The sequence below is a fragment of the Castor canadensis genome, chromosome 19, assembly GCF_047511655.1.
Source record: "Castor canadensis chromosome 19, mCasCan1.hap1v2, whole genome shotgun sequence".
NCBI lineage: Eukaryota > Metazoa > Chordata > Mammalia > Rodentia > Castoridae > Castor > Castor canadensis.
The window spans coordinates 5,936,535-5,948,331 of NC_133404.1; the positions used below are offsets into that span (position 1 = coordinate 5,936,535).

The 11,797-nt window shown below is 46.7% G+C and overlaps 1 pseudogene; it reads left to right on the forward strand.

The window, feature by feature from the left end:
- Positions 1–1,416: 1,416 nt before the first annotated feature.
- Positions 1,417–1,510, forward strand: LOC141419341 (small nucleolar RNA SNORA51; annotated as a pseudogene).
- Positions 1,511–11,797: the final 10,287 nt, after the last annotated feature.

Genomic DNA, 11,797 nt, shown 5'->3' on the forward strand with positions numbered 1-11,797 from the left:
TATAAAAGACTAGTTCTTTGGACCTCAGAAAATAGGTATGCTCTGTCTTTCAATAGCTAAGTTGAGTAAAGGTTATTTCTTTGGTGCAATAACAAATAAAAGCTCATGTTTGCCTGATTTGTGAGATTGACCAAGAAAAGCCCAGGGACTGGCTTCTCTTGACAAGTTTGACATGAAAACATTTGTCATTTTGTGTTCCAGAACCACCATTCCTTTACATCCACAAAGGTCACATTTTGTGATCACAACTACACAGAGAAGAACAAAGACTCCTTTTCCATTGGTGGAAAATAGATTGAAATTGAGAAACAGGTCCTTAAATTCAAGCTGGGTGTGGCACACAGCTGTAATCCCAGCACACACTAGAGAAGCTGAGGCTGGAGGATCATGAGTTAGAGACCAGCCTAGGGTACATAGCAAGACCCTGTTTCCAGAAAAGAAGAAATGTAAATTATCACCCTTCCTGCATCCCTCCTGAGCCACACACTCCAAAGGGCTTGGGAACAGCACCTGATTTCACAAGGCCTCCCCAGACTCTGATCATTCCCCAGGTAACCAACTGGCTCAGTGTGAGACCTTTAGGCTCCATTCCTAACTTTGTGATTCAGCAAGCTGTTGTATCGACTTCATTTTCCTCATCTCTAATATGGCCATCATCCATGGGGTTGCTGTGAGGACTACTTGAGACAGCACGAAGCCTGGTGCATGGTAAGCACTCAGTCCCGGGAGCCATTTTCAGCTAGTCAGTCTATGGCCTGAAACGTCACAGTTGAGTTTATATCTCAGAGATGGAGAATGTTTGTATCCAAAAAGGAATGAACTACAGCCCATCTTCCTGTGCATTCCTTCCTCCCCATCCCTCAGTCTCCCCCTCCCTTTCTTCTTTCCTTAGACAGCCTAAACATGTTGATTCTGTACCTTGTGTATACCAGGCCCTCGGCTGGACAGTGAGGACAAAGGGTTGACTTAGACTGCTGCTCCAAAGGAGCCTACAATTTGGGGGCGGGCACCAGTATTGAGAGTGATACTGGGAAATTGGTAGCTCACACCTGTAATCCCAGCAACTACGGAGGCAGAGATTGGGAGGATTGAGACCAGACTGGGAAAAAAATTCAGAAGATCTCATCTCAACCAATAATGCTGAGCATGGTGTGCATGCCTTTCATCCCAGCTTCATGGGAAGCTGGGAAGCGCATGGTCCAGGCCAGCCCTGGGAATAAAGAAAGATCCTAGTGGAAAAAATAACTAAAGAAAAAGGGAAAAAAAAGGAATCACAAAAAAAAAAAAAAAGAAATGAAAAGGATGAAATTTAAAAAAAACGGGACTGAGGGAGTGACTCAAGTAGTAGAGTGACTGCTAGCAAATACAAGTCTCTGAGTTCAACTCCCATTACCATCAAAAAAAAAAAAAAAAAAAGGCCTGGTGTTTACCACTGGTAGAGTAAATCTAGCCCATATACACCTCAGCACAGGCCCTGTACCTGGTCTGTATTGTGAATGGGAAGATACGGGATGGGAAAAAAACAAGAAAGTAATAGGGGCCAGAGAAGGAGTGTGCCCAAGAGAGGTAAGTGAAGGATGTTTTGTCATTTGATGAACAAATATTCATCTTTGACTGATACTTGAAACTTCTAGGGCTGGCAGAATGGCTCAAGTGGTAGAGCGCTGCCTAACAAGAATAAGGCCCTGAATTCAAACCCCAGTGCCACCAAAAAAAAAAAAAAAGATTTAGAGAAAACAGAAAAAAAAAGAAACTTCTATACTATAGAGAATAGGCTTTGCCCTTGTTATCAAAGAAAAGGCACAAGACCCAAATTTACAAAACTAACCAAGAACATAGGAGAAGAGGGAACTTAACTCTCACAGCCTGTCTTTTTTTTCTGGGTGCCAGTGACACTCACGCCTGTAATCCTAGCTACTCAGGAAGCAGAGATTAGGAGGATCAAGGTTTGAAGCCAGCCAGGGCAAATAGTCCAAGAGACCCTATCATGAACCTACCTAACACTTAAAAGGGATGGCAGAGTGGCTCAATTGATAGAGTGCCTGCCTATCAAACGTGAGGCACTGAGTTCAAATCTCATACCACCAAAATGAAAGTTTTCTGACAAAATAACTGGAACCTAAATGTAAGATCTAAAACCTGTGAAATCTCAGAAGGAAATAAAATCTTCATAATACTGAATTTAGTGGTGGTTTACTAAAAACAAGATGTGAGAAATAAACTCACATGTCTTAACTCAAAGAATGGACTCAGAGACATGTGGAGTACAGTGGAAGTGAGACTTTAATGAGGATGGGGGCACAGAGACACCAGAAGCAGTTACAATAAGCATTATATTGTCTAGTGCACAAGTCCCTCCCCCTGCTCCTCATTGGCTGAGTACTATGGGGCGTACATTCTTTTCCCTACCTACATATTCTATTGGGTTATTTAAATTATGCCTCTTGCCATGAGCCATGCTCACCCCTGTAATCCTAGCTACTCAGGAGGCAGAGATTAGGAGGATTACAGTTTGAAGGCAGCCCAGGCAAATAGTTCATGAGACCCTATCTCGAAAAACCCTTTTAAAAAAATAGGGCTGGTGGAGTGGCTCAAGGTGAAGGCCCTGAGTTCAGGAGCCATCAATTCTATCCAGGATCTGGGCACAGTGACTCAGGCCTGTAATTGTAGCTACTAGAGAGACAGAGATCAAGAGCCAGCCTGGGCAAATAATTGGCAAGACCCCAGTCTTGAAAAACCCATCACAGAAAAAGGTTGGTGGAATGACTTCAAGCAGTTAAGAATGCCTGCCTAGCAAGCATGAGGCCCTATGTTCAAACCTCAGTACCGCACCCCACCCCCCCCAAAAAAAGTAAGGGAATTCTGATACATGGTGCAATATGGATAAAACTTAAAGACATGTTAGCAGAAATAAGCCAATCACTAGAAGACAAATACTGGGCTGGACACAGCTGGCTCATGCCTGTAATCCTAGTTACTTGAGAGACAGAACAGGAGGATCACAGATTGAAGGGGGTGGGGGGAGGGGACACACAACCCTATCTCAAAAAAAATACCCACCAGACTGACTCAAGTGGTAGAACACATGCCTACCAAGCCTAAGTCCCTGAGTTCAAACCTTAGTACCTCCAAAAAGACAACTACTGCATGATTCCACTCATTTTGTTAATGGTGCTGGTTTAGTCTGTGATCAGAACTCTTCCAAATTCTTTGTGTCCCTCAGGAAGAATCCATCACAGGACACGTAGGTAAATAGAGTTTATTAAAAGTTAGGGAAGGAAAAACAAAGGGGAGCATGTTGGGCCCAGGTGGAAGCCAGAAGCCAAGAGAGTGCACTTTTGCTCTTCATGTGCTTTTAAGACTTACGCTAACCTAGTGGAAGGGGAGAGACAGGTGATTCCCATTCAATAATCAGCAAGTGGGGAGAGGGATGGGTGGTTCCCCGCCAGGTGAGGGCAGTTCCTGAGCCAAGGCATGGTTAATCTAAGATGTAATATTTTTCTATGAGTCCTGAACTCTCCCTAATTTGGCCTACCTCAATTTGACATCGTCAAATTCACAGAGACAGAAAGTAGAATGGTAGTTGTCATGGGCTGGGGTGTTGATGCAAATTAACAGTTCTACAGAAAATAATTTATACTAAGGCCTCAATCTCCAGCTCCTCCTGTAACAGATGCGCAAGTTGCTTTTGCTGAAAAGCACCTGACTCCTTGAGCCCGCAAATGAACTAAAAACAGGAAAAGTTTTGCATCTTTGTCTCTATTTTGTATCTGTCTTTGCTCTGAGTCATTCTCTTTATAGTCAATTTACAATCACCTTTTGTCCAAAAAGGACAATTATCCCAAGAATGCTCTCAAGCAGGAACCATATTACTCCCTCCAGGTGATAACTTCCAAAACTGGACCAGACCATCTGCCTGACCGAGATTGCCCGCCCCACCAGTCATGAGACCAACCAGACCTATGACTGGACTGTTTAACTATGCATACCTTTGTCCTTTGCCCCCAGTTCTTTTGTCTATTTAAACCTGTAGTTCAGCTGGCGCCTGTGGCTCACGCCTGTAATCTTAGCTACTCAGGAGGCAGAGATGAGGAAGATAGTGGTTCGAAGCCAGCCCAGGCAAATAGTTCTGCAAGATCAAAACCCTTCAAAAAATAGGACTGGTGGAGTGGCTCAAGGTGAAAGTCCTAAGTTCAAGCACCAGGGCCAAAAAACAGAAACAAAACAAAAACCCTATAGCTCATGTCTGTACCCCAAAGACGGCTGAAGATGAGCTGAGTGTTTACTCTGCCTCTTCCCATGGCATGTCCGGAGCCATGTAATAAACCTCTTTCCCTTCACCGTGCCTCTATTTGGTGTTTAGGGGCTGTGACTGGACCTGGCATATGGAATCTTAGGAGTTTCACTCCTGACTCAGCCTTGCCAGTGCCAGTAACTCACAGGCCTGCACCACCACTCTGGCTATAATAACCTCTTGTCTTCTTTCTTTTTGTCTTTATATTTTTTTTCTGATAACTGTTAGGATGAACAAAATTTCACGGGCACGAGATGTCAGGGGGGAATCCATGGATGCACTAATGGGGTCTTGCTCTCAGAACACTCTCAAGAATGAGAGGCTGGAGCACCAGAGTTACAGGCAGGAAAGAAAGTTTATTGATAGAGAAAGGCTGAGCCCTGGAGTTGGGGGATATTTATGTGTCAGGCTTCCACCCTAACCTAAAGAACAGTTCCCAGTGGAATCCTATAGGTCCATTCTCGGCATGCCTGGGCCTCCAGCACCTCCTGGTCCTCTGGCCGAGGTGGTTCCTTAGCTTCTCCCAGGTCACAGGGGCTTCTGCATTCCTAAGATGCGGGTTGATTTATGTTATGGGACGCTACAAATCCCTGCTATGGGTTGGAGCCCCTAACTGCCCTTAGGGAGATGGGATGTCGAGATTCAGTCATTAGCTAATTCCTGATGAGAGGAGGCAAAGAAGGCAAAGAAGGGCCCTGGCAGGAGTTAGGGATCTGAACCTGAGGGGGTGTCCAAAGGTCCATGGTAGCAAGAGTGGGTGTGGAGTGATGTGGAATTTGATGGAGTCTAGGTGAGAAGAAATGAAATGCATGAGAAGGTTAAGGAGGCATGGACTAAAGCACAGGACAGCTCTAATAACAGCAATGGGTCCCAGGAGAGGGAAAAGCCTTGAGAACCAGCCACCAAGCCAATCGTTAGGTTTCTACCCATCCCAAGTTTGTATGATTTTTCTGATGTTAGAGGCAATATTTGTTACCACTTGTCTGTTGTCGTCAATTTAAAGGCAGCAGTCTGAATGGTTGAATTTGCCACATACACCCCCTTCCTCAGCTAGATGATAGTCTAAGGCCAGGCGGTTTTGATACATAGCTACATGCATTTGGGTCTTGTCAGTAATTCTGCAGAACCAGTCTGGTTGGTGATAATTTTTTACCACTGCTTGTAACCTAATGATTCAATTGAGCATGTAAATTGGTGTCCAGTAACCCCAACTCCCATCTGTGCCCGAGTGGCTGGTCCATAGATCTCAGTGATCCTCTTGGGAGGTCATTTGTCTTCTTCACACCTCTGATTTCCTCTTTGTTCTGGTCCCCAATGTTTCAAAGAGAGGGACTCCCAGTTGTTCTTGGGAGTTGGGCAAAATGAAAAACCTGGTCTGGAAAATCCCTATAGTACAACTTGAAGTGGGAGGGAGTCTGGAGTCGGCCCAATTTCCACATATCCAGAATAACCCATCTGGCATTTTCCACCACCCTGGGGCAGTGCTAGTGAGGTGATCCCAATATTTGCAGATCTCAGGAATCCCTCGAAATGGATTTGCCTCATTAGTAGGAGAGCAACTTAAGAGGCTGTGGTTGGTTAGAGATTTGTAGCATTGGGAGCCATCATTGGGTGAGGACGATGCCCAGTACCAGGTAGGCTTTTCGGGCTGCCAGGTTAGGTTTGTCCCATTGTAAGAGAGGATCCATTTACAAGAGGTCTCTCCTACCCATTTATCATATGTGAGCCCAGTTTTTTCAAGACATTCCTTCCTGATCACTTCTGGTGTGAGAATCCAAGATTGGGTACAGTCACTGTCCTTGATAGTTATAGAGTGATTCCATAATAGAAGTTGGTAAGCATTTAAACTAAACCCTTTCCAAGGCCACTCCTCACTCATGAGGGCATCTTCACATATCCAACAGTTTGAAACATTTAATTCTCTGGAAGTTTTCTCTGCCATGTTTATGAAGAGATTCTTTCCTATTGCTGGGAGCTCTAACCCTCTCCCTATCTTGCTCCTGAGTTCATTGTATAAACCTGAGCTTTTAGTGGCCATTGGCTTTGATTGGGGTGAGTTTTTTTATTGTCTCCTTAACAAGTTGTTCTTGGGCTAAGTTCTGGACTCCTCCACGTCTGACATTCCCCAGTGTCCCAGATAAGTCCAACAGACCCATTCTTGTAACCTCCCATTGCAAATATAGCCTGCTTTGTTTCTCAAACTGGGGCTTTCAGTACTGCTTACCGGAGTGTATGCAAACCTGAGGTGTTTATTTGCCCAAGTAACATCCACTTGGTTGGTGGATGTAAAGTCAGAATGCCTGGAGGCCCCAACATAGGCAGTTTTAAAACATTCAGTACATGGGAGTGGCTGGGTGAGGGCCACACTGAAGAGTAAGAGTTCCAGTATACAGAGGTGAGTTGTGGTGAGCCTTGCAAGAATGTGAGGCCCCAGGGGAGAAGGCAGACAAGGTCACTTATCCTGAGGGGCCTTCTTGAAGAGGAGTCAGAGGTCCTCTAGAGGCTCACAGGAGTACTGAGCTTCATCCGAGTCCAAGTGTTGAGGAGTCTTTTGAGGGGTTCCAGTGCTTGACTCTGCAGATGTGGATCCAAGATTCCAATCCAGGCACTCAGACTCCTGTTGGGGTAGAAAGAAGTACAGGATATGACCCCTCCCATAGGGGCTCTGAAGGCTCTCTAGTTATGTGAGGAATTTTAACAAGCACCAAGTCACGGGGACAAAAGGGTGGAGGAGAAGAGGAGGGTCATGAGAAATGCCTTGGTGTAGGAGTTGTTAGAACTTAGCTAGCTGGGTGATATGGGAGGTGAGTCTAGCTGTCTCACTGTCCAGAATGAGGTCATTAGTGAGAAACGGATGGCCATAAAGAGACTCAAAAGGGGCGAGAGCCAGGGGCAGAAGTTTGGGTCAGGGAAGATGTGTTTCTGGGGCAGTTTGGCTAGATGGCACTTTAGTAATCCATTGGCCCGTTCCGCCTTCCCTGAGGACTGGGGCCTCCAGGCAGAGTGAAGGTGGTCTTTTAGGTGAACCTGAATGAAAGGGGCTGTCTTTGTCCTCCCAATGCTGGAGGCATCCATCCAGACTGATTGGTCCACTTGTTCCTCAGTTAGGGGCATGCAGAAATACTCTCCTGGGGGGAGTAGTATTTGGGCTTTAAGTTTGGACAGGAGGTCCCTTCCCAACAAGGGGATGGGGTCTCAGGGACTAGTAGAAACAAGTGGCAGAAGTGGAGTTTCCCCCAAGAGCATGCCAAAGGCTGGGGAAAATACTGTTCTAGAGGCTGGCCTGATATGCCCTGAATGCTGACTTTGTTGTTATACCTGGGACCTAGAGACAATGGAATGACAGAGAAGCAGGCTCTGCTGTCCAAAAGGAAGATGACTTTGTGCATCTCAGCCATCAGGACTACCCAGGGCTCCTCAATCTGGATGTCAAGAACTGGAGCCTGGACAGGAGGCCCTGGGACCCATCATTCAAGGGAGCCATCTGGCGTCTTCTCTGAGAGGAGATGGGGACAGTGTGACTTCCAGTGGTTACACTTACAGAGAGGGCAGGATCCCAGAGGGGGCCAGGGCTGTCTCCTGGGCTGCCCCCCTCATGGACACTCCCATTTGAATTGTTCCTCCTGTCCACAATGGTAGCAAATCCTGATATTTGTTCCCTGTCGGGAACTAGGTCGTGGTGCCTTCTGTCTTTTTCTCTCTTTTTAGTAAGGTCCTGATTATAGTATACAGAAGTAGCCATCTGTACCAACTGGTAAAACATTTTGTTGCCCTCTGCCACTAGCTTTTGAAGTTTTCTACAAATGTCTGGGGCTGACTCGGTAAGGAATTTGTCTCTTAGGAGGACCTCCCTGACCTGCAACTCAGGTCAGTGGTGTGTCTTGTAATGGCCTCTTCAAGATGCTGTAAGAAGGTCATGGAGGATTCAGTGGGTTGTTGTTGGACAGCCATAACCTGGGGTTTGAATTTAGCCCTTTTTAAACCTTCAATGGTGAGGTGAATGAAATGGTGTCTAGTCCATTCATCAACCTCACTTCAGGGGTCCCATCTGGGATCCATCCTGGGAAATGCTTGGACCCCATTTGGACTCTGGGGTTGTTGTCTTCCCTTTCTAGAGGTGTGGGCTTAACAGAAGACTTTTGTAGGTCATAATCATTGCCCACCTGAGAGGCCTGATCAAGGACTCTTTGCCAGCCCAGGGAACTGAGGATTTGGTCTAGGAACAGGATGACATCTTTCCAAGACAGTTCAAAAGTTTGGATAACAGTAATAAAGGCTTGAATGTACCGGTCTGGGTCATCGGTTAAGCTGCCCAAGTCCCATTTAATTTCCTTAAGGTCGATTAATCTGAAGGGGACATGGATTCTGTCCAGGTGGCTGCCCCACCCTCAGGAACCTCTCAGGTTTCCACTCAGGAACCGGTTGGAGGGTAGCAGCTGATGACCACTTAGTGAGGTGGCAAGGAAGCCTTGGGGGCTGGGTGGCCATCCTCATTTCTCTTGGGTGGAAGGAGGGTGTCTTTCTTTGCCTCTGAGGCACCCCTTCTTTAGGTGTGTTGTTACGAACCATGGTCAGTGTTTGAGCACTTCCCTTTGTTTCTCCCATTGGGGATGTTCTTTAAGGAGAAAGAACAGCTGCATATAGGGGATTTCTATCCATTGCCCTCCCTCTTGCAAAGCAAGTAACTGGAGGATGGTGTTGTAGTTAAGCGTTCCACCCTTGGGCCATTTTTCCTGATCTCCAAAGGGATATTGGGGCCAGGCCTGAATGCAAAAGAAAATCAAAGCCTTTTTGTGAAGGTTGTCGGGATTGATGTCCTTCCAGCATTTTAGCAAGGAGACTAGGGGAGACCCCTCCAGAACTCAAGAGGAGGAAGCACCCATCTGGAAAAAGAACATGTGGTCTACAACGGAGGGAGTATTCCTATTTAGCCTGATAAGGAAATCTCTCCCGGGGAGAGCATCCTCCTCTCCCCTCCATTTTGTCCCTTCTGCCATCTGTGACTAAGACCAAGGAAAAAGCTGAGAAGGCCTTCTGGGTTGCAGTCACCCTACCGGCGTGGCCTCAACCACATGTGATTCTGTCAGCCTTAAAGCCCAAATACTTATAATACCTCCAGTTAATGAAGGCATCCAGCTCAGAGCTCACTGCAGGAAAGGCTCAATTAGAGACATGAGGGCTCGGAAGGCCCAAGTGGTGTGTGCCACAACCACAACGCAAATACACTCCTTAGGGCAATTCTGAAGGATAAAGTGGGGCAGCAGGGGTGCAAGGGACGGCAGTGCTCCATGAGATGTCCTTAAAATCCTGGAAATGAGCATTTGGTCAGAGGGTCATACATCATCCAAGAAGTGGGGGAGCAAAGAGGGCAGGGGAGCTCCTGAGGGCAAAGACACTGTATTATCTCCCTACTAAATGAAGGCATGATGTCCCCCTTATGTCTCTGAAGGTCACCCAGTGTTGTCTGGGGTAAAAGAGCCATTGGTCATAGTGCAGAAGTGGGAGAGAGAGAGAGAAAAGGCTGGCAGTTGGAGGAGGTCAGACTCACCCACATGGCAGTAGGGCAGTCCTGTATGAACCCCAGGACAGGCTCAGAGTGTCGCATACAGAGGAGGGATGCCTGGATTCTGCTGGAAGCCTTAGTGGGCTCAAGAAATGTGCCCTCCACTTTTAGGAGAAATCTCCCTATCGGTAGAGAGAAGAAGGGAAGGGCCAGCCAGAGATTTCTGCTTTTGGCTACTCTGCAGCATGGGGGCTCTCCCAGTAGACGGAATTCACAGGATTGCCAGGTGATCATGGTCACTTCCCAGGCAGACTGTCTCTGGCTAAGCACAGCCAATACCGACCTTTCATCCTGGAGAGAAGAGGGTCCCTTCGTGGATGCTAAGATGTCACAGGTGCAAGATGTCATGGGTGAATCCACGGATGCACTAATGGGTTCTCGCTCTCAGAACACTCTCAAGAATGAGAGGCTGGAGCACCAGAGTTACAGGCAGGAAAGAAACTTTATTGATAGAGAAAGGCTGAGTGGAGAGATGCACAGCAGGGTCCAGAAACTGGGTGCCCCCTGAGTGGTGGAGTGGGGAGATGTACATATACATATGTGTCAGGCTTCCACCCTAACCTAAAGAACAGTTCATAGTGGAATCCTATAGGTCCGTTGTTTGCATGCGCGGGCCTCCAGTACCTCCTGGTCATCTGGCCAAGCTCATTCCTCAGCTTCTCCCAAGTCACAGGGGCTTCCATATTTCTAAGATGTCATGGGGTTGACTTATGTTATGAGACTGCTACAAAAAAGGGCAGCCATGTTAGAACTGGACCCCCTCCCTGTGGAAGATGGCTTACTGGAAACTCTCCACCTGGCCCTAAAGAAAAGTAAACATCCACCTTTAGCCATTTACTAGAAGAGTAACCTGCCCTTACCATTATCTTGGGAGGGACAGAGGGCCCTTGAAGATTTGCCCATTTAACTGCCCATTGCTCTTCCTGGGACTTCTCCACCAACCTCCTATATCTACCCCCAGTCTGTAAACTGCAGTGGGCTCCAGCTCTCTTGCTGTACCCTCTCCACAGGGTTTCTTCCAGAATAAACCCATCTCCTGCCTATTCTATGCCTCTTTCAGTCTAACAATAACTTTGAGCCTCTGGGTACAATGTACCTGTCCTGTCCCCCAGATGCCTATAGTCAAAATGTGGAGGTGACCAAGGTTCACATTCCAGGCAGCAGTTGGAACAGTTCTGAACCCGCTGCCTCTACAGTCCACTTTGAAAGGCTCACCCAATGTTGCTTTCATTGTAATTCCTTTTATTTTCACAATAAAGTATGATACTTTAAACATTAAAATAAGCCTAGCGCTGGTGGCTCACGCCTACAATCCTAGCTACACAGGAGGCAGAGATCAGGGGGATTGAGGTTTAAAGCTGACAAATAGTTCTTGAGGCCCTATCTGAAAATACCCATCACAAAAAGGGCCAGTGGAGCAGCTCAAGGTGAAGCCCCAGGACCACTAAAACTATGATATTTATTCCTTACTGATAGGTAGCAATTAGACATGAATGGTGGCCATAAGAAGAGACAGGGAATCGTATTATTTTAATAACTATTTAAAGGGCCAGACTCTGACATTAGAAGAAGGAGAGCCAAAATCGCTAGCCCCCTCCCATTTTTTAGATGCTCAAGTTATAGGAACAGGGAGACAAAGAGGAGCTACCTGCTTCTGTTTTCCTCTTTGAGATGTTAAGGAGCTACAAGGATCCTTAAGGACAGGAACAATCCTGTCTAGGAAAGGGAAATTCTAAAGCACACCTATTGTCTCTGTGACTTGGGTGGGCTGTGGGTGTGATTTGGGAGGGTGACTTCTCCCTGTTTTGTCAGCCATCTCAGTCACCCAGATCCATTATCTTTGACCACATATATTTCCCCCAACTCTAGGAGTTGGGGACCACCATTATGAGTCTTTGCTCCCATTTCTGGCGTGGGGAACAGGAAATGCTTCTCTCTTT